Source organism: Carcharhinus amblyrhynchos, chromosome 18 (assembly GCF_965287045.1).
Source record: "Carcharhinus amblyrhynchos chromosome 18, sCarAmb.v2.hapA, whole genome shotgun sequence".
Classification (NCBI taxonomy): Eukaryota; Metazoa; Chordata; class Chondrichthyes; order Carcharhiniformes; family Carcharhinidae; genus Carcharhinus; species Carcharhinus amblyrhynchos.
This window is the reverse complement of record NC_137341.1, coordinates 10,940,654-10,966,739: the sequence shown is the minus strand read 5'-3', so window position 1 is coordinate 10,966,739 and position 26,086 is coordinate 10,940,654. Positions and strand designations below refer to the sequence as shown.

The following is a 26,086-nucleotide window of genomic DNA, read 5'->3' as shown; positions in this document are numbered from 1 at the left end:
GCTAGGATAAATACATGGGGTTATGGGGATAGGACCTGGGTGGGATAGTGGTCAGTGCAGACTTGATGGGCTGAATGGCCTTCTCCTGCACTGAAGGATTCTAAGCAATTTAAGCATAAGAATGACTGAATAAGTGAGAGAGCCAAGTGTAGAAAACCTCAAAAGACATAGACAATTGCAACAGCAGCCAGGAGAAACAGCAGACTAACCTGCCAGAGATTCACAATCCTTTGAAATAACACAAGCAGGAGATCATTCATTCCATTCAGCCGCCCCTTTCCCAAGATGGCATCTGACCCACTTCCCATCGGAATGTGCGTGCATATCCCAGAGGGCTGTAGTGTAAAGGGTTAACAGGTGGGGTATGCTAATGTATGATGTGGATGATATTGTATCACTGACATCAGTCAGTCATGCGTTAGACTCAGTCTCTATGGTGTCTGTCTCTTTAAGACAGTATATCAGTAAATGAGTCATCTGCTTTGATGGACCAGTGGAAGCTGAGAGTGAGTGATCACCATGTGGAGATGCCGGTGTTGGACTGGGGTAAACACAGTAAGAAGTCTCACAACACCAGGTTAAAGTCCAACAGGTTTATTTGGTAGCAAAAGCCACTAGCTTCCAAGACTAACTTAATGAAGGGGCAGTGCTCCGAAAGCTTTTGCTACCAAATAAACCTGTTGGACTTTAGCCTGGTGTTTTGAGACTTCTTACTGTGAGTGATCACCCCAGAGGGTGGAGTCCTCTCTTGGACAGAATCATCTGGAAGCCATGTTGGGAACATGTAAGGACTGGAGCTCAGTTCCAGGGCAGCACAGAGCTGCAACCCTCCTGTACCAAATTTCTCTTACCAACTAATACCTTTAGTTCCTAACAAAGTCTGAAATCTCTTGACGATGCCACAACAGCCACACCATAACACTCCTTCTCACTCACTCTCTCGGGAGAGAAAGATAGTGTTTGGAATTCCAAGCATAGGAGCAATGTGCTTGTGTTGTAATCTGTTAGAAGGAGTACTAATGAACGAGTGTTAAACAGATATCAGAGTACATCTACAATCAGTCTACGTCTGTCAGCGATAAGGCAGGGGAGTGGAGCTCGATAGAATACTCTTTCAGAAAGTCAGTGCAGTTTGGATGGTCCGAATGGCCTCTCCACACTATAAGGGATCTGTCATTCCGTCATACAAACCAGGTTCCAAGAGTCCAAGGTGGAAAGACCCATCCCTGCACATGGTGGCAGCAGTGGAGACACCAACATAAAGAACAGTGTTATCGAAGGAACCACAGAGTGAAGCGAACTGTGATAACAGCTCGTAACAAAGTGATGATTGAAGGAGGTACACTGGTAACGATAACCACTCCTACTCCACCCATTTGCCTGCCTCAAGAGCACGAGGAGGGCGAGTCGGGGAAACACCATTTTCTCGGTACCAAGCAGCATCAGGCCTCCATGAAAAAGAGGGGAAACTTTGTAAGGTCCTTTCTTTGTGCTGTAGGTCCAGGGGCAGCCAGCATTCTCCTGGGGCAAGGGGTGGAGGAGGAGGCCACCTCAGACTCTGAGTCCATTTCCAAAGCCTCTGACTCTTACTTCAGCCCAAAGCAAAATGTGATAATCAAATGAACAGATTTTAACCAGCAATAGCAATGACCGGGGACGGAACTGATATTCCTAACCAAATATGTAGCCTGCTGAGGTCTTGCAGATACTGGACACTGAGCTAATCTGTACTCACATAGTCCTGGACATCTGGACAAAAGGGTCTCTGACTTTCTGCAGACTAAAGTTGATCTTCCTTTGGATCGAGCAGTTCAGTATGAGCAGCAAGTTGAGTTTTGAGAATTTAATAGAGCCATAATAATTCAGGATGGCTCCAAAAGCAGGATTTTCCAGGCTTTCCTACCAGCGAGATCTTTCTGTTCTGCCAAAGGTGACTTGCATCCTCCATGAACTTCTGCTCCTCTGAAACTCTGCTGCCTGTATCCTAACTCATGTTTGTTCAGCTCCCGTGTTCGCTGCCTGACACTGGTTCCTGCTCCTGCAATGCCTTGATTTTAAAATTCTCATCCCCGATTCCAAACCCCTGTCCATGGCCTTCGCCCACACTCTGTCATTGGAACTTCTCCAGCCTCACAACTCTCCAAAATCTCCCGACTAGGGCACATCCAAGATTTATTTTAAATTTTGTTCATTAAACACTCCTTTGAAGTATCCGAGAACAGCCTTACTCTGTTAAAGGCACGAGTAAATGTATATATTGTTACTGACGACCCCTCTCTCATAACTCTTCCCAGGATCACAGAACAGCAGAAACCTTTCCTCCAATGTCATAAACGCAGTATTGTTGTCTAACATTTAACCTGCCATTCATTTGGCTGTGTTCACTCAAATAAATCTTATGTTAACTTAAGTGGCATGGTGGCACGAGTGGTTAGCCTCACAGTGCCAGGGATCCGGGTTCAATTCCCAACTGTCTGTGCAGAATCTGCTCATTCTTCCCGTGTCTGCTTGGGTTTCCTCCAGGTGCTCCGGTTTCCTCCCACAGTCCGAAAGATGTGCCAGTTAGATGCATTGGCCATACTAAATTCTCCCTCAGTGCACCCGAACAGGCGCTGGAGCATGGCAACTAGGGGATTTTCACAGTAACTTCATTACAGTGTTAATGGAAGCTTACTTGTGACACCAGTAAAATAAACTTAAACATAAATAAAATCATTACTGCAATTAATCCACTTCTTTGTGACTGATCCCCAAGTGCGTGATCAAGACATTCGAGTTAAATGTAAGCATATTTTAGGATTTGTTCAAGTATGTACCAGATTGCCAATTAGTTTTTTGAAGTGAACAAAGTGCTGTTTAAGTTTAACTGATCCCAGTCACTTTTCTGAAGGTACTTATCAGTCTGTCTTTTGCCAACGACTGATCCTATTTGTTGTCCTCAAAGAGAGATAGTCAGTACAGATTGTAATGACTTCAGTCAGGCCATTGAGGTTGGCCTATGGGAATATGAACTCCTTGATTAGGGATCCAATTGATGGGTCAATCATGGAGTCTATGCCTTGTATCCTACAGGGAGTGTCAGTTCCTCTGACACCCACCCCAGAGATAGCCTGCAGACAACTAGCACTCTGTGTACTGCTGTTAGAAAGGGATTTTGCTGAAGGGACTTCTGTCTCCGAGGAATTAATACACAGATAACGGGTGGTATTGCTGGACACAAACTCTGAATTTATCTGGTTTTCACATACTGGCAATCTACAGATCTTGAGCTTAGCTTCAATCTGAGAGATAAAAAAATCTTAATTGTCAATCGGCCAATTGTCAGGTGTTGTTTGAAGTCAAACTAACTTAAGGTTCATTTAATTTCTTTTACCAGAACGTGACTTGCTGAAAACCATCCTCTTCATGACTGAGTTCTCTTGTTGTCTGTGCTTTTGTAGCCAGCTGTTAACCTTGAGTAAAAGCAAATGCTAAAAGTAGCAGAACAAAGAACAATACAGCACAGGAACAGGCCCTTCAAGCCCTCCAAGCCTGTGCCCATCATGCTGCACTAACTAACCAAAAAAAATCCTCTCTGCCCTTACTCTGACCGTATCCTTTTTCCTCTCAGCTCTGGTGAAGGATCATCCAGACTTGAAACTTTGCCTCTACTCTCTCTCCACAGATGCTGTCAGATCCGCTGAGATTTTCCAGCATTTTTCTGTTTTTATTTCAGATTCCAACGTCCGCAGTATTTTGCCTTTATCCCTCTATTCCCTCCCAATTCAGGTGCCCATCCAGATGTCTCCTAAATGTTGCTAATGTGCCTGTTTCTATCACCTCCTCTAGCAACACGTTCCAGGCACTGACCATACTCTGCGCGAAAAACTTCTCCTGCATGTCTCCCTTAAACTTCTCCTCTATCACCTTGAACTTGTGCACCTTTGTAATTGACACTTCACCCTGAGAAAAAGCCAGCAGAAAGTGGTTGAAAAATATCATGGTATTTATTGAAACATACACCCCGGATAAGGCCAGCAAGGAAGTTTCCTAGTGCCAATCCGAATGTGAGAGAGAGCCACACAGCCTGTGACAGACAATCGTATTTTTCTTTTAAGAGTCACTTGAAAAGGCAAGAGTATCTTTAATCTCTGCCATCTACAACCAGCACCTACCCTTCCAAGTGTACTTAATCCAGTGGACAGGATTGTTCTCCCGAGTGTGGTATCTTTGCACTGTCATTTATCAGAGTGATTTATAGTGGCAGGGGGCAAAGGCCAGTTTGATGACACGTCCGTCTGTTCATCCTTGAACACTGCACGGGCATTTTCTGATAATGCCAGCAGATTGAATCTGAAAAATTATTCCTCATGTCTGGACAGGACACCTTGAAAGATAAGCTGGTGAATTCCCCGAAACAGGCAAAAATAAAATCAGCATTAACACACTGCCGATTAAATATTCCATTCAAATGAAGGCAGCTGTAGAAGTCAACATTTAACATTCCCTAACAACAAAATGCTGGAAAATCTCAGCTGGTCTGGCAGCACCTGTGGAGAGAGAATAGAGCCAACATTTCAAGTCTGGATGACCCTTCGTCATGATGTTATATCCCTCACTTTCAAACTTCCCCAACTGAATCCCAGTTTATCACTTTGTATCAAGCAAAAGAACTTTAGAGGGATCCTTTGTTAATTCTGAAAATAGTATTAATTCCTGATGATTTGACTTATTATTGTCACAACTATTGTTTTAATTTATTCAATCATGGATCATGGGCATTGCTGGCTGGCCAGCATTTATTGTCCATCCCTAATTGCCTAAGGGCAGTTGAGAGTCAACCACATTACTGTGGCTCTGGAGTCACATGTAGGTCAAGCCAGGTAAGGACAGCAGATTCCCTTCCTTAAAGGACATTTGTGATCCAGGTGAGTTTTTCCAACAATTGACAATGGTTCCATGGTCATCAGTAGATTCTTAATTCCAGCTATGTTTTGCTGAATTCAAATTCCACCATCTGCTGTAGCTGGATTCGAACCCAAGCCCCCAGAACATTAGCCGAGTTTCTGGACCAATAGTCCAGTGATAATACCACTAGGCCATTGCCACGTCTTATTAGTACACAGTGAAAAGCATGGAGTACATAGGGGAGAAGAGGGTGCAGAATATAATGTTACAGTTCCATGTGCTTTCAGCTTTGGCAAGGCTTAAAATAAAGATGGAAAAATGGTCAGTTAGATGCTGTTTCATAGCACAGAACTTTAATGTTGTTGAATAAAGAGATACGCTATCAAAGTTTTTCCAATCACATGGGGAACAACAATTTATACCACATGCAAAGAGAGTACTGATTGGTTGACAAGTGGATGCTGACTAGTTAATTGCTAATCAGCATTTTCTGAAGGAAATGGTCAGAGTGCCAGTGCTGCTTTGGACACATTGGAGCCCAAGTGAGCTGATTTTATGATGTTGGGATTACGAAGGACAGACATTACATCATTCACGAATTGACGCCCTGTTTCAAACTTAGAACCCTTGTTTTAATTTCACAATGTGGCAATGCCAGCATTGGACTGGGGTCAGCCCAGTAAGAAGTCTCACAACACCAGGTTAAAGTACAACAGGTTTATTTGGCAGCACAAGCTTTCAGAGTCTTAGGCTCCTTCATCAGGGGAATGAAGAACTGTGTTCACAAACAGAGCATATACAGACACAAACTCAATTTACAATATAATGGTTGGAATGCAAATCTTTACAGGTAATGAGATACAGGCAAGCTCAGCAAAGACTGATAGCCAAGTTCTGCACACAGGAGGACGGCCTCAACCAGGATCTTGGGTTCATGTCACATTATCTGTAACCCTTGCGACTTGCCTGGACTTGCAAAATCTCACTCATTGTCCTGGCTGGAGACAATACACATCCCTTTAACCTGTGCTTAACTCTCTCTCCACTCACATTGTCTGTATCTTTAAGACTTGATTACCTGTAAAAACTCGCATTCCAACCATTATCTTGTAAATTGAGTTTGTGTCTTTATATGCCCTGTTTGTGAACACAACTCCTCACTCACCTGATGAAGGAGCCTGAGACTCTGAAAGCTTGTGCTGCCAAATAAACCTGTTGGACTTTACCTGGTGTTGTGAGACTTCTTACTTGATTTCACAATGTCACACCAGCAAGCTAGTTCAAACATTCATACATACTCATTGATGTTTTGCGCCACTAGCTCCCTGACTCAAAGATCTCAGTTGCTGTTTAGGCACATTCTTATTTGGTGAATCTTCATGTTTCAAACTTTTTCTTAAAATTTATATTTTATGATTTTAATTTACTGCTTTCTTTTATAATGGATTGAGTACAAAATTCTGGGTTATTTTGGAGAAAATAGGCTACCAAGCCTTGGTTCAGAAGCTAATCTCAGATTTGTAATATAATAACTCCTGGGGCCAGCTGTAAAGGAACAGTGCTTTATTGCACAAAATAAAGTAAAGCAAGAACCACAAGCCTGTGGTGAACATAACTGGTCCCAAACAGGACAATGTAAAAATGGACCCACTCAGGAGTCTGCTTTATACAGGGCTCAGTATACAAGCTCTACCTCGGTAGTCAAGTACCAATCTCCAGGGAGCTTGTATTTATTGTATCCTACAGGGAGGTCTGAAGGATCTTCAGTCATTCCCCATGCAGGTCCTGGGAGTTAGCAAAGTAACAATATTATTTATGGGAAAATTAACTCTAGCTTATAGGGTGGGATTTTCTAGCTGTACTTCCCTGAAACCGGGAAACCCCACCCGAGATCAACAGACCTCACCATGGTCCGCCCCTTGCTATGATTCCCAAACCAGGCGGAATGGGAAAATTTGCTCCATAATGTTTTGACTTGTGGCTCATTTTCCAGGAACCAATTATGTCCTAAGTACGAGGACTGCCAGTACTGAGAGACACTCGCAAGGACAAGAGTAATACGGAGTTACGGAAGAAATCCAACAGAGGTCCTCCTCATTTTCTTCAACAAAAATCCATAGCAGACACAGGAAGGCTGTTCACACTCTCACACTCCCGAAGTTAAGTTAATCCGTCATGAAAGCTCGATGTTGAGAAAGTGGTTTCTCAATCTGTTCTGCTCCTTCGAAGTGTCAGTGATAGGAGGAGGGCAGAGTTAATCAAGCGGACCAGATCGTCTGGCTTGAAGAAACTTGGCTCTCTGACACAAAGATAAAGTTAAATGTAGCTAACAGCAGCTCAGATATAATGTCAATCGACCTTGAAGAACAGGTTTAGTAATTGGTTTTAAAATAGCAGTAACCTATTTGTTGATCTATACATGCTAGAATTTATCATTTCTAGCAGGCCGCTAATGTAATAGTACCTTTGAGGTCTCAAGCAATAGTCCAAAAGCATTGTGATGGATTAATCTACCTAGTCATGCTTAGCAAATCAGCAGCGACTAACATTGAGTTAAAAAGTACAAAGCATTTTTGCCTCCATGGAGCAATATAGAAAGAATTTGCATCTCAATGGGTGGTTAGCACTGCTGCCTCACAACACCAGGGACACAGGTTTGATTCCTCCGGGGGCTCCGGTTTCCTTCCATAGTCTGAAAGATGTGCTGGTTCGGTGCAATGATTCGAACAGGCCCTGGAGTGTGGCAATTAGGGGGATTTTCACAGTAACTTCATTGCAGTGTTAATGTAAGCCTACTTGTGACATTAATAAAAACAAACTAATAAACTGAACCATAGTGTACCATTGAAACCCTGAGGATGCTGTGAAACACATCATCATGAAGTATTTTTAACAAGTAGTTACCCTTATAACGTAGAGAAACACTGCAAGGTTTCACAAGCAGCAAAGGAATACATTTTTTATGTAGTCTTCATTAAGGGAGAAATACTGGTCAAGACACTGGGAGAACTCCATCTTCTTCAAATAGTACCAGAGGGTGGATGGAACCTTATTGGGGTTGGGGTTGGGGGGGGGCGGGGGGGGGAGGAGAAGAAGAAGAAGAGAGAGGATGACAGATGGAATGGGGCAAAGTTTAAGTTAATTTATTAGTGTCACAAGTAGGCTCACATTAACACTGCAATGTAAAAATCACTGAGTCAATACCTCCAGTGCCTGTTTGGGTACACTGAGGGAGAATTTAGCATGGCCAATCAACCTAACCAGGATGTCTTCCAGACTGTGGGAGGAAACTGGAGCACGGGGAGAACGTGCAGACTTCGCACAGACAGTGACCCAAGCCAGGAACTGAACCCAAGTCCCTGGCGCTGTGAGGCAGCAGTGCTAACCACTGTGCCACCATGTCGCCAATGAATAAGTGAAGCATGAGATATGGTGAGGCAGAGAGTGCTGGAGAAGAGGAGGAAAGAGACACAGAAGGAAGAACAAAACACTGCGGAAGGAAGAGAGAAAAATATGGGGGAGCTGAAGTGAGAATCTGTGCAATTACATGAACGCATGATCTTAAATAGCTGTGAAAAATTGTAGATTTTCCAAGCTAAAGTGTTGAAATGTTATAGGATTTTCCACTTCTTCCTCACACACACTTTCTTCCTCTTTGGGAAAGAGGGCTGATTATCAGCCTGTTAACCCATGTCATGAACACTCCTTCTGCGGTCAGTAAGTCCGGCGGGGACCTGAACCCAGAGATCTGTCACAGAAGTAGGGAACATTACCACTGCACCATATTCTGCTCAGGACGTCTGCACACTCTGTGAGACATTCTTTCCACAAAGCTCCGTGGATATGTTAATCAGTTCCCTCTTAAGAGACGATTGGCTGAAGTTGCAACCCTTGGGGTGGAAGGTAAATTATTTGCCTGCTCAAGAAATTGCATGTTTGACAAGAGACAATGACCACGAATCTCCCAAACTGGGACTAAGTGCCCACGCCAACCTGGAGGCTTGCCCACTGGCATTAGCAACTTTCATCAGCTTGGATTCTCTTTCAAGACCAGACCGCCATTTTTATACAATGACTTGATCTCAGAGACAGGCCCCCCCCACCCACAAAAGATAAAGGGTGGCCCCCGCACCAACTAGGGGAGCACACCAAAATCTCACCAAACAGGGGCATCCTCACGCCCCCCCACTCACAATTAAACAGTAACACTCCCCTACCCCATGCATGTATGAGGGTGACCCAATCCTCTCCCCACCCCTCACTCAGGACCCCCTTTAACAGTCAGACACCCCACTCAGTCCCCGTTAGGTCACACACCTTGGCAGTGCCAACAATGCATGGTCCCCCAGTACCTTGGCACTGACATGCTGGCTGAGAGCCAAAACCTTCCTTAGATCGTAAATAATCAGAACTTCCCAGGCTTACTCAATAAACAAAATGAGAAAATGCTGTAAAATCTCAGCGGGTCTGACAACATTTGTGGAGAGTTCTCCACAGGGTGCTGTCAGACCTGCTGAGATTTTCCAGCATTTTCTCATTTTGTTTCAGACTCCAGCATCCACAGTAATTTGCTATTTTTTTTCCAGGTTAACTGTCAGGCAGGCTTTAAAGCAGGTCACATGACCCTTTTTATTTACTCCAAAGTTAAAGACACAGTCCTCAGACATAAATAATCTCATAATTGTAACAATGTTGACGGAAGCAAAAAATTCCAAATGTATTGACAGATGAAGTGATGCAGGATGACAGTGGCTGATGGATTTCAATGTAGGTCAATGGGAGATCATTCACTTGGGAATTAAAAAGGATTTTGGACTTTATAAATGGTGAAAAACTGCAAACAGTGGAGATCCAAAGAGAGTTTGGGAGTTCAAATACACAGATTTTTAAAAATTTTTTTTAAACTTTATTCCAATCCAATCAAATTAAATTAAATCCAATTCAGAGTCCCAACAAGTTGAGACATTCCTGATCTAAGCTGACAAGACAGGGCTCTCACCTCCTGTCTTGGGCTTGGTCTACATGATCCAAGCTGATTGGAGTTGGCATAGCTTCTCCTCCAAGGCTTGGTCTTATTTGCATCTTAGCCAAAAGGCCGAGATGCCGCTTTAAAAAATTGCTTCAAATGAAGCTGAAATGTAACCTAATGACTTCAACCAAGCACAGCTTGTCATTACTACACTTGATCTTAGCCAAAAGGCCAAGAAGTTCAAATACACAGATCACTGAAATAAGCAGATACAGCAAATAATCTGGCAGGTTAATTGAATGCTGGTATTTGCAAGGTGGCACAGTGGTTAACACTTCTGTCTCACAGTGCCAGGGACCCAGGTTCGATTCCCGGTTTGGGTCACTGTCTGTGTGGAGTTTACACATTCCCCCTGTGTCTGCGTGGGTTTCCTCGGAGGCTCTGGTTTCCTCCGACAGTCTGAAAGGAATACTGGTTAGGTGCATTGGCCATGCTAAATTCTCCCTCAATGTACCCGAACAGGCACTGGAGTGTGGAGACCAGAGGATTTTCACAGTAACTTCATTGCAGTATTAATATAAGCTTACTTGTGATACTAATAAATAAATTTTACTTTACATCTGGAGGACCAGAATACAAGGAGGTACACTTCAGGAATATAAAGGCCTGATTAGGCCACACGAGGACAGTGAACCATTTTGGGTACCACACCTTAGGAAGACCATAAGATATAGGAGCAGAATTAGGCCATTCAGCCCATTGAGTGTGATTTGCCATTCAATCATAGCTGATATGATTCTCATCCACATTCTCCTGCCTTCTCCCCATAACCCTTGATCCCCTTATTGATCAAGACCCTATCTATCTCCGTCTTAAAGACACTCAATGACCTGGCCTCCACAGCCCTCTGTGGCAAAGAGTTTCATAGATTCACCACCCTCTGGCCGAAGAAATTCCTCCTCATTTCAGTTTTAAAGGAGTGTCCCTTCACTCTGAGGTTGTGCCCTTGAGTTTTAGTCTCTCCCACTAGTGTAAACATCCTCCACACATCCACTCTATCCAGGTCTCTCAGTATTCTGTGAGTTTCAATTAGACTCTACCTCCCGCCCCCCCCCGCCTCATCCTTCTAAACTCCATTGAGGACATATTGGCATTGGAGGGAGCGCAACATAGATCCACCAGAATGAAGACTGGGTTCCAATGGTTAAATTACAAGGAGGGATTACGCAAACTAATACTGTATTCACTGGAATTTCAAAGATTGACTATGGCTGGAATTCTCCCTCCTTGCCCATGGCTGGGATTCTCCAGTCCTGCTACAGTGCATGAATTTCTGGCTGAGTGCCAAATTCTCCTGCTGGCAGTGGAGGTGGATTGAATGACATTGGAGAATTCCAGTGCAAGATGTTTCAAGATATTAAGGGATCAGATGAGGCTGATTGGTAGCAACTATTTCCATTGAATGGGGAGTCTAGAACTAAGAGGCATTGTCAAAAAATTACAATTAACCCCCTCAGGAATGTGTGGTAACTTGACAAAGGTAGGACAACATGTTTTGATGCGTAATCTTCTTGACTTTACAAAAATATAAAGTAGACAGTACAGCATGGACAGACAGCAGCTGTACAGAGGTCCTTCACAATAATAATAGTACAATAATATTACAAATAATAACCCACAGAAGCCAGTGCTACCAAGAAGCCATTTGCTCACATTTACTAAAGATACCAGTATGTATATTCAAAGAGGAAGATTGCTATAGAGGGAGTCCAGTGAAGGATTACCACACTAATTCCTGGGATGGCAGATCTGTCATAGTGTATAGGAATAGGGATGTTTTACTACAATTGTATAGGGTGTTGGTGAGGCCATACCTGGAGCATTGTGTGCAATATTTCTGTTCTTACCTGAGGAAGGATGACCCTGCTATAGAAGGAGTGCAACAAAAGTTTAACAGGCTGATTCCTGGGGTGGCAAGTCTGATATATGAAGAGAGACTAAGTTAGTTAGGATTTTGTTCTTTCTGGAAGGGTAGGGGGTTTTAGTTCAGTCGGGCAGCATGGTTGGTGCAAATTTGGAGGGCTAAAGGGCCTATTCCTGTGCTGTAATTTTCTTTGTTCTTTGTAGTCATTGGAGTTTAGAAGAGTGAAAGGGGACCTCATTGAAACTTATATAATTCTAATAGGGTTAGACAGGGTAGATTCAGAAAGAACGCGCCTGATGGTGGGGGAGTCCAGAACTAAGGATCATAGTTTGAGGATAAGGGGTAAGCCTTTTAGAACTCAGGTGAGGAGAAATGTCTTCACCCAGACAGTGGTGAATGTGTGGAATTCACTACCACAGAAAGTAGACGAGGCCAAAACGTTGTGTGATTTCAAGAAGAAATTTGATATAGCTCTCAGGGTAAAGGAATCAAGAGATATCGGGAAGAAGGGGGGAATCAGGACATTGTCAAAATAAATGGCAGAATAGACTCAAAGGGCCGAATGGCCTACTCCTGCTTCTAGTTTCTACGTCTATGTCTAAGACAATTAGTGTACCCACTGTAACAGAAGGAACATTATACACAAAGGTTGATTTAAGTCTGGAGCTCTCTTCCATAAATGGTAATTGATGCGAGATCAATTGTTAATTTTAAACACAATCGATAAGAGTTCTGTTGGTTAATGGTATGAAGAGATATGGGGAAAGGGCAGGTAACTGGAGCCCTGATCTCATTCAATATTGGGACAGACTCGAGGGGCTATATGGCCTAATCCTGGCCCTGCGTTCCAATTTTAGAAAGGAAGGACAGGCCCTGTACAGATGGTTGTATTTCTGTTAACCACTTTCCACTGGCCTTTTGCAACATCCACTTCCTTATAAAAAAAAGAACATGCACAGAGGAAAGTGAAACGCCCCAGCTCTGAAGGTTAAATTTTCAGTCATCACAATCCAGTTAAAGGCTCTGCCCATTGAGAAAACACATTGGGAATTGATAAGTGAGCTTCCGGCAAGCAACATTGGAAAACACCCAAAGTCATCACATCAGTTATAAAGACACGGACATGGCTCACCCCGCCCATCGGAAGCCAGATTTCCGGCATGGTCTGCCTCTCAACGGAAATGGGCAAGAGGCTGAATAAACAATTCAAATTTATTGAAATTGCGTTTTACATGGCATGAGCGAGCCCAGCGCTAAATCGGCCAGGCTCACTTGTCTTTATGGTCTCACCAGGAGAGGTCTCCTGCAAGGAAAATACCTGCTCCCCATGAATGGGGAACAGTCACGTTGGCCTCGCTGGAGATCACTGAGGCACCCTGGGGAGGCGGAGGGCAAGGAGTGTAGCCCTTGGACAGTGCCAGCTTGGCAATGCTACATTGGCATCTTGGCACTGCCAACTGGCACAGGGAGCAGGGCCTATGGGGGCAGAGCCTATGGGGTGGGGTCTATGGGGGTGCCAAGCAAGGGCAACCCGATAGGTGGGGGCAGGGTGGGCTGTTGTGCACTCTGCCTATGATTGGACCAGGGGAGAGAGGGAGCCCTGCTGCCGCTCTGCAGCTCCAATCAATGAGGAGGAGGGGGCGCGATTGGTCTGGGCAGTGGGAGGAGTGGTGGCAGGGACCACATGCATGTGCAGCGTGGGCTTGCAATCGGGCCCCTGCATTTGTGGGAGGGAGGACATTTGGAAGGCTGCCTGTAACAGCAGGAGCCTGACAGCACTCTCTCTATCAGACCTCTGCTGTTGTAATTGCGCATGTGCAGAATCAGAGGTCTGCACATAGCTCCCTCTGCAGGCTGGCTGCTGAATTAAGCCCCGCCCACTGCCTGCAGCAGCTAGAAATGGTCTGGCCCATATTTTCAATATCTAGGTCCACAAGAATTGGTGTGAAAATCTGCCCAAAAAGTGGACCAGGAACTCTTTCATTCTTACATTAGCTGGACACTTAGAATCTTCTCGTAAAATTGTGGATAAATGTACTCTGTCAAAATAAATCTGAAGTCCTGTTACAGAAGTTCTGAAAGTGTTAGTGCATAAATCACAGATTTGGCCTAAAGTATTCAAGCACAGGAAGGTATTCGGAGAAGGTTATCAAAAGTGATCCAGGTTTCAAAATCATTCCCTGCTAAACAGAGAAATTCGGAATAGCAGAAGTGCATAGAAAGACTTTAATGACCTTTTCTCATTTTTATGCCACCATATTCTTAAATTTTCTGTATGTGTGACAGAGCAGACATGCAGCCTGTCTGTGAGTCATTCCAGAGTGATTCTACGTAAACCAGCAGTAATGGGGTAACAAACATATTTTAATGTTCTTCTGGGAGTATCATATTGTGCTATTCTCAGCTTTCATTGTACTTCAAGTCCAGGGACATAGAACTTGACACCTTAAACAATGACAATATCGACATAGCTGTGCTCTGGTTTAGACAGTACCGGATATAACACGGTTATCAGTGGGGGGAAACTTAATTTTATCTGTTTGAAAACAGATTTCCCAATAATAAATATTTCTTTTATAAATATACCTATAAAAGTAAAGTTACACTTTTATTGGCAGCTTCAGACTGATGGACATTTGTATTTTTTCTCCTTGTCCCTTTAGTTCATGTCAGTCTAGAAAAGGTGCTTCCTTAATCCCAGCGCTTTGAGAAGGGGTAAGGAGCATTGAAATGTACTGTCAGGGCCAATGTGACATTAAACAAAAGGCCCTGTTAGAAGGAGAGAGTCTTCAACAAGTGTAAAGGAGTGCTGAAGATGTGCCTCTGTGGAACTTCTTTGATCAAATTTGGAGTTAAAAGGGGAAAAGGGTGACAATTTATTTTCACTGCCCAGGATTTTTCAAATCTGTTTCTTTTATTTCATTTGGGAGATTCTGTGGCTGAAGGTGTTGGAGGTGTGGGGGTGGGTGTGGTGGGACGGGTGGGGGTGGGGAGGGTGATCACATGGTAAAAGCTCGATGGGCCTGCTGTCATTGTTATTTTTGGATGTTTTGTAGATAACGGTGGAAGGCGTTTCTGTCCCTGACATCGATAACAAGGGATGTGGTTTCCAGCAGGGGGTCACAAGGTGTTGAGCTGGATTTTTTTGTGACCTGTCATGGGACATGAATGAGCATGAGCAAAGGGTAGTCTTTGTTACTCATTCCTAATTGCCCTTCAGAAGGTGATGGGGAGCCACTTCCTGAAACTGCTGCAATCTGTGTGGGGCAGGTACACTCAAGGTGCTGATAAGCTTTGGGCCCAGTGATAGTGAAGGAACGGCAATACAGTTCCATGTCAGGATGGAAGAGAACTCACAGGTGATGGTGTTCCCATGCATCTTGTCTTTCCAGGTGGTGGAGGTCACATTTTTGGAAGGAAGGAAGCTTCATTGTTGAAGGAAGCTTGTTGAATTGTTGCAATGCATCTGGTATATGGTACACACCGCAGCCACTGTGCAGCAGTGGTGGAAGGAGTGAACAGTTAATGTAGCTGATGGGGTGCAAATCAAGCTCACTTCTTTATCCTGGATGGTGTCGAGTTTCTTGAGTGTTGTTGGAGCTACACCCAGCCAGGTAAGTGGGGAGTATTCCATCACACTCCCCACTTGTGCCTTGTAGATGGTGGATAGGATCTGGGGAGTCATGAAGTGAGGTCCTCACTGCAGGATTCCCAGCCTTTGACCTGCTCTTGTAGTCACAGTACTTATATGGCTATCCCAGTTCAGTTTCTAGTCAATGGTAACCTCCAGGGTATTGATGGCTATCAGACACTATATCCTCTTGTTAGACCAGAGGTACAGAGACTATTTAGGTGTCAAGAGATTTGACTTTTTGTGGAGAGTCATTAACCTTTGGAATAAGTTTCTGTATTGTGGGGAGTCTGCATTTACTCAAAGGGTTTAAAGGGAGCTGGACGAGTTGTTAACTGTGGTCAGGAATTACTGCCAGGGGGTGAAGTTCACTGGCCGTAGCACAGACTGGACGCTGATCCTTGAAAACAAACCTGATGCTCTGTGCGTTTCAGTCGGGAAATCATTTTCCACTGGAGCCCTCGGGGCAGCATGAATCATTATAGAATCATACAGTGCAGAAGAGGCCCTTTGGCCCATCAAGCCTGCTTGGAAGCTTTACTGAGGTACAATGGTGAACCCAGTATGAGTATTTGCAGGCATGTTACACGGAGTTTACAGCACAGAAACAGGCCATTCACCACCTCTGGTCATTTACGCTCCACAGAAATTTTCTCTGACCTTATTCCATTTAACCTATCACACAACCTTGAGACATAAATTTCAATTTAGCATTCAAATAGGATGCTTAAAGGATGCCCATTGTGCATTTTATGATATCACATAAATATCATTATCCAACTGGAGCTTTGCAATCATTTCATCTCATTGCAGTTACATAGCCAGCCCCCTGGATAACTCATTTTGATAGCCCTCCTCCCAATAACAACAGCAACTGTCCGGATGCGGTATTGGACCTTTGCACAAGGATTCCTGCAATGAAGAAGTCTCAGGGTAGCGACAGGGAGCGGAATTCAGGAAAACAACTCCCAAACCATCAGCTGAATAAGCTGGGCTGCTGTAGAGGAAGTGCAGTGGTTTGAACAGCATAGAATTCAAATGTAGAACATTATAGGATAGAATCCCTACAGTGCAGAAGGAGACCATTTGGCCCATCGAGTCTGCACCATCCACAATCTCACCCAGGCCCTATCCCCATAATCCTATGTATTTAGCCTGCTAATCATCTAGGGTCAATTTACCATGGCCAATCCACCTAACCTGCACATCTTTGTGGGAGCAAACCCACACAGATATGGAAGGAATGTGCAAACTCCACACAGACAGTGACCCAGGGCTGGAATTGAACCCGGATCTCTTGTGCTGAGGCAGCAGTCCTAATCACTGTGCCACTGCACTGCCTTTATCAAACATCCAGGCCAAAAGTCAGCAACCTCCAGCTCCAGAGCCACAAATGGACTCATGCAAAGCTTGACCTTGTTCAATTGAACCCACTTTGATGGGAATTAAGTGGTTTGTTTCTGTTTTTTTAAAAAAAAACTTTATTAATATTGTCCTTGTGCTAAAGTATTATTCAATTAATAACTTTTTTGGTAAAACTCTTTAAAAATGTTGAAATGTATCTCTTTTGTTCACTATCATAAGCATTTGAGTAACAGCATCACCGCTTTTAAGATATTATGGACTGGATTCTATGGGCTCGCTTGTCCCGAAACCATAAAATCCCGCCCAAGATCCTGCATGGTCCTGTTTCGTCTGCCATGATTCCCAAGGCGGGTGGGACAAGAAACTTCCATCCAATGTGTCATGTCTCATAGGCTGAAGTGTACAGTAAGAAGTACTTGCCTTCAAATACCTTGCTATGCCTGTTCAACTCTGCAATCAGAAAACCTCTGGTCCCTATTTCTTCATTGCCATGCATTTGCTCAGGGCTGACCATTTGTCTGCATTTTTCAAACTCTTTCCTTCTCTGTCAACGGTACTTGAACAGCTGGTGCACTGCAGTGGGAAATAAATAAGTTATCATTAAATATTTACCTATTCAATCTTGTTGTGTTTGAGTCCTGGTACATTCAAGTGTTTTGTTCTACTTCGGAAATGTGGTTGAGGGTCAAGTAAACAGAAATATCACTGGTGTCGCCCTACCTACAGTTTGAGATTCCTGTCATGAAAATCCTCACTCAGTCAAACCCTTTTAAACAGTAAGACAGACATTTAGGAAGACCTGCAGTTGACATTGAATTTACCCTTATACTTTCCCATTCAGTTAAATCTAAATATCAATTTGTTCTGTAAAAACTGGCAGGCAATGTTAATTTTGCATTGCTCAACAACAGTAGAAAGGAAATCAGATGACCATTTTTCAATCAGTTCCATGCAAGGAAGTAGGTACAACTTGGACACATATATCCATGCACTCATGAATGTAACAGCACTTAAGCATTAGGTAATATTATTTTGACAGAACTTTCTAAAGGGGATACTCTACAATGTTCAAAATAACTTATTTCGATGCCAAAATTAGAAAAACCCACATTTTTGACAACAGCTAGCTACAACCTCAAGGGCTCCAGATCCTTATGTCAGCCTCTGACGGGATTGGAAAACCAACGTTCCGGGAATTCAGGAGGATTCGCACTGAGATGACAGGTTTCACCTGGATAGCCAGCACGTTTCAATACAATTTAATTTAATGACCAAATTGGTCATTTCTTTGTGTCTTGAGGGTGGATTCATCCAGAGCATGCACCCACCTGGCAAGAAAGGTGGCAACATCGGGAACAACTGTGGGATTTGTAGTAGAGGGGGGAACCTTACCCACAAGAAGAAATTGGAAGGGAAGCAGAGAGAGACACATGATCCCTTTTCCCAGCGGTTGTACAGATTCAGTGATCAGAATCAGTGTGATATCACTCCTTCCATAACTCTTATCTGGGAATCTGGAGATCAGGAAAGTCAGATCCAAATTGGTAAAGCTCCCCTTTCATTTCAGCCTATAAGATGCCTGAGTGTATCACCATTTCCTCATTGGGCTATGCCAAATGGAACTACATATAAACCCTTAAACACTAATATACAGGAAGAGTGAAAAACATGTTTTAATTGAAACCCCTGTGATGATACTGTGTCTTTCAGAAATATATTTGGATCATGTTTCTTGTGCAGGATTTGTTTTAGCAGTTTGTTTTACTTTTGGTGCTGTAATCCAGCAACCCCTGCTGTTACTGCAGCAACATAATTGATCTTAATTGCTAAAATGTTGGTTTCAATCTGGACTAATGCAGGCTTGTCATATTTGTGCTTTCCCCTGTGTTTTTTAACCTGGCTTGATTCAGGTTTTGATAGAAAAAGTCATGAGACTGGGTGAAGCTAGGCACAGAGAGAGAAACCCAATTTAGTTGATGCTTGGGAGCAACAGAGAGAAGTAGCTCTTTCTTTCTCTGAAGATTGGAGACTGAGATCTGCTAGAAGCAAGGTCTCTTTCTCTGAACTTCTGCTGTTTGAAGGTAGATCTGTATAGTTCTATGATTCCCAGGCCACTGCTATCAAATTTAAATCTCATAGTGGAAGAAAGCCAATTATTGACCAAAGATGTTGAGAAAATACATTAAAAAGGCAGCCTTACACTTAAAAAGATATAAGGACTGAAAAACTATATTATTGCAATACTGAAAATAGCCGTAAGGGAATAATCAGACCTCACTGCAATACTTTCTGAGGATGTGGTGGAATGTAGAAATGTTTGTTGCCCATCTTAATGAGCACTACATTGAGTCACTACTGTGACTCTTTGGGTCACTACAACTGACTGCTTTATGCTAATGTCCCAACATTTCCATTTTATGTTGTTAGGTAGCTAAAGAAAACAATTGAATATGGTTTTTACAGAACCATTCCGCAACAGGCCAGGCCTTGCCTGCTGTTTCAGAATCATTCACTCATCCAAGCAAAAGACTAGGGCTGGAAATCTCCTATCCCACCCACCATGGGATTTGTAGTGGGCGGGGTGGAGGGGGTTGCAGACCATGCAAAGTTCCATTGACTCTTGGGCGAGATTCTCTGGTTTTGAAGCGAGTGTGTCTGGAGAATTCCACCCTAGATGTTGCAACAGCTAACTCGAACCAAATCAGTCGTCTATGACTCTGAGATTCATATCTTTAAAAGACCCAAGGTTAGACAGCTTCATCCGAATTCCACTCAATACAAATCCTGGAAACAGCTCAGAGAAGGTTTACCAGACTAATACCTGGAATGGGTAGACTGTCTTATGAGGGAAGGTTGGACAAGTTAGGCTTCTTTCTGCTGGAGTTTGGAAGAATAAAAGGCAAGAGGATTGTAACATACAAGATCCTGGGGGTTTTAGGGTACTTTTTTCTTGTGGGAGAATCTAGAACTAGAGGGACACTATTTAAAAATATGGGATCATTCATTTAAGACAGAGATGAGGATATGTTTTTCATGAGGGTAGTGAGTCTTTGAGCCTCTCTTTCTCAAAAGGCAGTGGAAGCAGGGATTTTGAATGTTTCTAAAGCCAAGGTGGATAGATCCTTGATTTTTGCAGGGGGTAAAACGTTATCAGGAGTAGGCAGGAATGTGGGCTTGAGGCTACCTTCAGATCAGTCGTGATCTTATTGAATGGGCAGAAAAGGCTTGAGAGGCTGAGTGGCCTACTCGTGTTCCTAATTCTTAGGTGAATGCAGGACTATAGGTGATCGACGTGTCAGTTTAGTTAGCGAATGCACTGACTGGTAAGTTAGTGCATCACCAGATGTGAGAACAAGTTTTGTTAGATGCAAAGTAGGATAACTTTGATATCTGGAACTGTGGCAGAAATAATCAGCCCGGAATACTTGAGCAAACCAAGGCAACAGTACCTAAAATTTAACATTGTGTATTGTGTCAGAGGGAAGGACAAAATAGCTTCACCTTAAAGAAATATCTTGGCTCAAATGGATTCAGTTATTGAAGGATTCTTTAGTTTTTCCCTGCTGACATTGGCAAGGGACCTCCCATTATATCCAACCAAAAACACCTTGTGGGATTTGTTAAAATATCTGTTTTGAATGGCAGCCCTTTTGTTTCAGTTATTTGAATCTGGCAGGACATTTTTTTAAAGGTATTTATCAAGCTGTTCTGTTCAAACTGGAGAGTGGTGTTGAAGTTTGTAAATTATCACCCTAGGTGACTTCTGTCTGTGGTGACAAAAGAAACAAGGGCCCCCGACATAAGAACATTACTTACATCATAATTTAGCACTGCGCTCACCAACTGTCTATTATTTTCTGCTTACTCAGGGACACAGTCAAGCTTAACAGCTGCTATAAATGTCATGTTGGTTTTAGTGTGATCATCCATTGACATAAAGTGGCTGATATATATATGTGACACTGGAAGGAATAACATCATTAATGTTAGTTAAGTTAGTCGAGGGATAATGAGGGAGTTACTGAAGAAATGTATCCAAAGGCCCTTGGGTACCAAGGAGTGTTTCTTTGTAAATCATAGATTGTAAAAGTTCCAGTTGCGATTAAGATTCCTGTCAAATCTCCTTGAGAAAACAGAGGAGTCAACTGCATAGATGGATCACAGCCATGTATAACAACTGAGAGCACACTGGTTTAAGTATACACTCGAGATCAGCCTCAAGGGCCATCTAAAATACCATCCAGTGGGCAGACTTGATATAAGTACTGTGGACGTGTGGGGCTTGCACAATAGATGTATCAGTACAAAATAAGGGAGAGGTTATATTCCTTAACAAAGTATTCAAATTGCTGCAACAAGATTCTGGGACATTTGAAAACCTGCTGTGGGAAGATGCAACTCCACCCAGTGGATTAATGAGGTGAGGTCAAGCATCTTTTTCCCTGTATGTTGGTTCTATGACACCAGTCACAGGCCCACTCTGGTAGCTCTTTCCCTCAAGGTGTGGCCAGCCGAGCGCTAGCAGTCCCAACAAGCCATTGTAGGGAATGGTGGTTAAATTGCTAGATTAGCAAACCTGGACGAGTGATCCAGAAACACAGTGGTTAGCAATGCTGCCTCACAGTGCCAGGGACCCAGGTTCAATTCCTGACTTGGGTCACTCTGTGGAGTTTGCATGTTCTCCCAGTGTCTGCATGGGTTTCCTCCGGGGGCTACGGTTTCCTCCCACATTCTGAAAGACATGCTGGTTATGTGCATTGACTCGAACACACGCTGGACTGTGGCGACGGGGGGAATTTCACAGTAACTTCATTGCAGTGTTAATGTGAGCCTTACTTGTGACAAATAAATGAACTTTAAAACTTTAACTTGAGATCAAATCAAATTTTAACATTTGGGAAGTTTAAATTCAGCTCAATAAATACATCTGGAATAAAGAAGCCAATGGCAATAATGGCAGACGCAAAACTGCCACATTGGGTGGGGGGGAGGGTTTTCATCCTTCCCAACAACCGCAGCATGCTTTGTGGAAGCAGCTTGCCATTGTTGCCAGTGGGATGTTATGGTCCTGTTGATGTCTACAGTGTTTTGTATGGCTCGTGCATCCCGTCGCCAAGGAGCCCACCATAGTGGGGGGGGGGTCGCTTTTGTCAGGACCAGAAGATGCAGCCAGTGGGAACGGACCAAAAATCTCACATGCGGTCCGTTACCCAGTCTGGCACATATGTGACTCCAGGTCCATAATGACATGGTTGCCTCTGAACTGGCCACCTCTCAGTTACGAGCATTTAGGGATTGGAAATCAATGCTGACATTGTCAGTGATGCCTGCATCCCATAAATGAAAATAAAAAGCACCCCCCCAGAGTATGTTCTGTTCCCTTTCCACCCCTTATGCACCTTCACTAGGTTTTGAGACAGAGATATTTCCGGTGTGAACAGTGACAGGGAGGAGAGAATGTCCATCTGAGTACCCTAAAGCTGAGTTCACCCAAACCTGCACCAACTTACCTTCAGCCATCATTCCTTTGACCTACAGACCTCCTGGTCTGGCAATACTTCAATTTTCAAAATCTCGTTGTGGAGCTCAAGTCGCTCCACAGTCTGATCCTTCCTGGCCTCCTCCTGCCCTACACCCCTCCATGAGTTCTGTACTCGTCCAGGTCTGACCTCTTGTAAATCCCTGATTTTCATCAGTCCATCATTAGCAGCTGTACTGTGAGCCTCCTGGCCCTCAACATGCCCCTATCAATGGGGATGAAGCAGAAATGATCGCGAGCTTGAGGTTTTTAGGTCTCCACATCACCAACAACCTGTCCTGGTCCATGCTGACGCTATAGTTAAGAAAGCCCACCAATGCCTCTACTTTCTCAGAAGACTAAGGAAATTTGGCATGTCAAACTCTCACCAATTTTTACAGATGCGCCATAGAAAGCATTCTTTCTGGTTGTATCACAGCTTGGTATGGCTCCTGCTCTGCCCAAGACCGCAAGGAACTACAAAAGGTCATGAATGTAGCCCAATCCATCACGCAAACCAGCCTCCCATCCATTGACTCTATCTACACTTCCTGCTGCCTTAGAAAAGCAGCCAGCATAATTAAGGACCCCACGTACCCTGGACATACTCTCTTCCACCTTCTGTCTGGAAAAAGATACAAAAGTACCAACCGATTCAAAAACAGCTTCTTCTCTGCTGCTGTCAGACTTTTGAATGGACCAAGCATACATTAAGCTAATTGTTCTTTGCACCCGAGCTATAACTTTAACACTACATTCTGCAGTCTCTCCCTTCCTTTCCTCTGCACAGTATACTTTGTCTGTATAGCACGCAAGAAACAATACTTTTCACTGTATACTAATACATGTGACAATGATAAATCAAATCTGGAATTCCCTACCAAAACCTTCAGTACCAGCTTAATCTGGAAGATCTAAGAAAGGTGCTTGTTTGAAGGGAGGAGTGGGGGGAGGGGGAGAGGATATGAAAGCCAAATTGTGTCAGCTCAAACTGATGATTGGGGTAAGAATGGTATAAACCTGATTTGAAGGAAAGGGGACAGAATGCCACATTGAGTTAAAGGGGCGAGAGAGAGAACAGTGCCAGCATGTGTCGTGTTTATCTAATGATAAAAAGAAACTAATCAGTCATCAGGGATTGGGAAAATGCATTGTGGGTTCAGACTACCAGATGAGAACACGTAGGCAAAAGGATGAAGCTTGAAGACGAGTCAGAGCTGCAGTTTGTGACAGGGTGCGCTGTGGAAAGGAAAAGCAAAATGAAAATAGGATCACGTGACACACACACACACACACCTTCTTTCGAGTGATGTCATGCTGCAATCTCTTAAAGGCATATTACAGCAGCATGAACTGGGAGGATTGGAGGGGAGGAGAGAACAACATGTCTATGGAGGGTTAGATAAGAAGGTTTGTGGAAAATTTAGTGACTGTGGGAAACTATATGATTTGTTGGACAACTAAATGTCCAAGTGCCAATTATTCTATTTTATTTTTGTAGGTACAAAATCTTTCCATTATTAACCATAGATGTATATAAAAGCTCTTCAACTTTCTCTTTCAGGAATCCATTATTTTAACTGTAAAAAATAAAATCAATATTTTCCTGGCAAACAAGCCCAGCCTCGTCTCTTTTAAATGCACCACCAGGACAAGGGACTATTCTTTCAAGAAACATATAAAATGCTGAACATGTTTCCTCGAACTCTGACTGGAATGATCTTGTGGAAAATATATTAGTTTGAATCACCTATCAGCTGATTTTGAAAGAGAAATCATAAAATCCTTATAGTGCAGACCGAGGACATTCAGCTCATCGACTCTGCACCGATTCTCCGACAGAGCATCTTACGAAAGCCCACCTTCCTGCCCTATCCCATAATCTCACAAATTATCTGAATCTATAGAGTCCCTTATAGATGAGGATTTAAAATTTAATACTGTAGTTTAAAAGATGCACTTTAAAATATTCTATAAAACAAGTTCACAATCTACAACATTGAGCCATGGAGTCCTCCTAACCTACACATTTCTGAGATCACGTACCGACTGACTCACGAGCAGTTTCTTCCCTGCTGCCATCAGACCTTTGAATGGACCTACCATATATTAAGCTGATCTTCCTCTTCACCCTAGCTATCACTATAACAATACATTCTGCACCCTCTTCTTTCCTCCTCCTCTATGCTTTGTCTGTATAGAGCGCAAGAAACAACTGTATCACAATACAAATATTTTGAGGCACCTAAGAAGCAATTTAGCATGGCCAATCCACCTAACCTGCACATCTTTGGACTGTGGAAGGAAACTAGAGCACCCAGAGGAAACCTGCACAGACATAGGGGGAACATGCAAACTCCACACAGACAGTGACCCAAGCCGGGAATCAAACCTGGGTCCTTGGTGCTGTGAAGCAGCACTGCTCACCACTGTGCCACCATAGCAAATATTTTTGCTTCCGGTAATTGATTATCAGCGACAGTAAGAAGCGCGAGGAATAAGTAATTTTTAAACGGCAAATAGACAGACAGCTGAACACATATTGCTTTTGGATTTAATGCGATTGCAAAACCCATGTTTAATGTTGACTTCAAAATATTGGAAAAAGCAACAAATAAAGTATTGCAAATCAAAATATTCTACCTGAGGATTCATGACCCTGACACTTGTATCCGTCTTCAGGCTTTAATCAATGTTTTTTTAATACAAAGGAAACGTCAAGCACAAGTACAGCTTAATTTATGACTGTGTCCCACCGCTCTCTCAGTGCAATTACTTGATTTCACACAGCATAAGCTTATTTGCAGGGCTATTTTTAAGTTGACACACTGTTGGAAAGCGAAATGTTGGAAAAGTTGTTCAAAGCCACTATTAGTAGTTTTCTAGGTTGACGTCTGACATGAACGCCACGATGGATGGCCAATAGATCTCCCCCTGGGCCTCGTAGAGGACTCTCCCCATAGGAAAGTAGCAGCCATCTTTACTCAGGCCAGCAGTCAAAGGACTCCTGGGCTTGACCCATGTACAGTGGCCACAGGTGCTTTTTTCACTATGCAAATAAAGGGTGTTGATGATAGAAGAGAAGCCCCAGAGAGATTACAACTGTATGTGCTAGAGACATAGTTTTAGGTCTAGTCCATCGGTTAGTTAATGTTGTTGCATTATCTATGCTGCGATTTGGAGACTTTTGACAGGTTTTATCCCTGTGTATGCTGCCACAGTGGCATCACCAGTAAGGACCTTGGGTTAATCTGCAAAAGCACTTCTCCCATTGTCCAAAAATACACGTTAGGTGGACTGGCTATGCTAAATTGCCCCTTAGTATCCAAAGGTGTGTAGATCAGGTGGACTAACCATAAATGTGCGGAGTTACAGGGATGGGGGGGTTGTACTAAGGTAGATGTCTTTTGGAGTCTTGGTGCAGACTCAATGAGCTGAATGGCCTCCTTCTGTACTGTCAGGATTCTTTAGTTCTATGGCACATGTGACTCCAGACCTACAACAAGACGGCTGACTCTTCCCTTAACTGGAATAATATTTTTGTATTGCCCCAAATTCGAGGTAGAAGCTTGCCCGGGATATTGCTTTCCTCCACAACATCATGTTTTCCCACACAACACGGCATCATCTGCAAACTTAGGCCTTCCATTCTTAATACACTCGATAAAAACATTTAGAAATAGTCGTTGGCTCTGGAATTAACTTTTGAGGTGGTTGCACAATTAGAACCAATACCATAATCAATGGCTTTTGTTTCCAGCTATTGAATAATTTATTATCCAATTTACTCAA

General features: G+C 43.3%; 1 protein-coding gene and 1 non-coding gene across 3 annotated transcripts in view; both read right to left on the bottom strand.

Moving 5' to 3' along the window:
* The window catches only part of LOC145354647 (equilibrative nucleoside transporter 4-like), a 241,243-nt gene that overhangs the window by 71,370 nt on the left and 143,787 nt on the right, over positions 1 to 26,086 (bottom strand). The gene's annotated exons all lie outside the window — the stretch shown is intronic.
* LOC145355204 (U2 spliceosomal RNA) lies at positions 9,901 to 10,099 on the bottom strand. Its single transcript, XR_013888937.1, has one exon. It is a non-coding gene; the product is annotated as a U2 spliceosomal RNA (small nuclear RNA).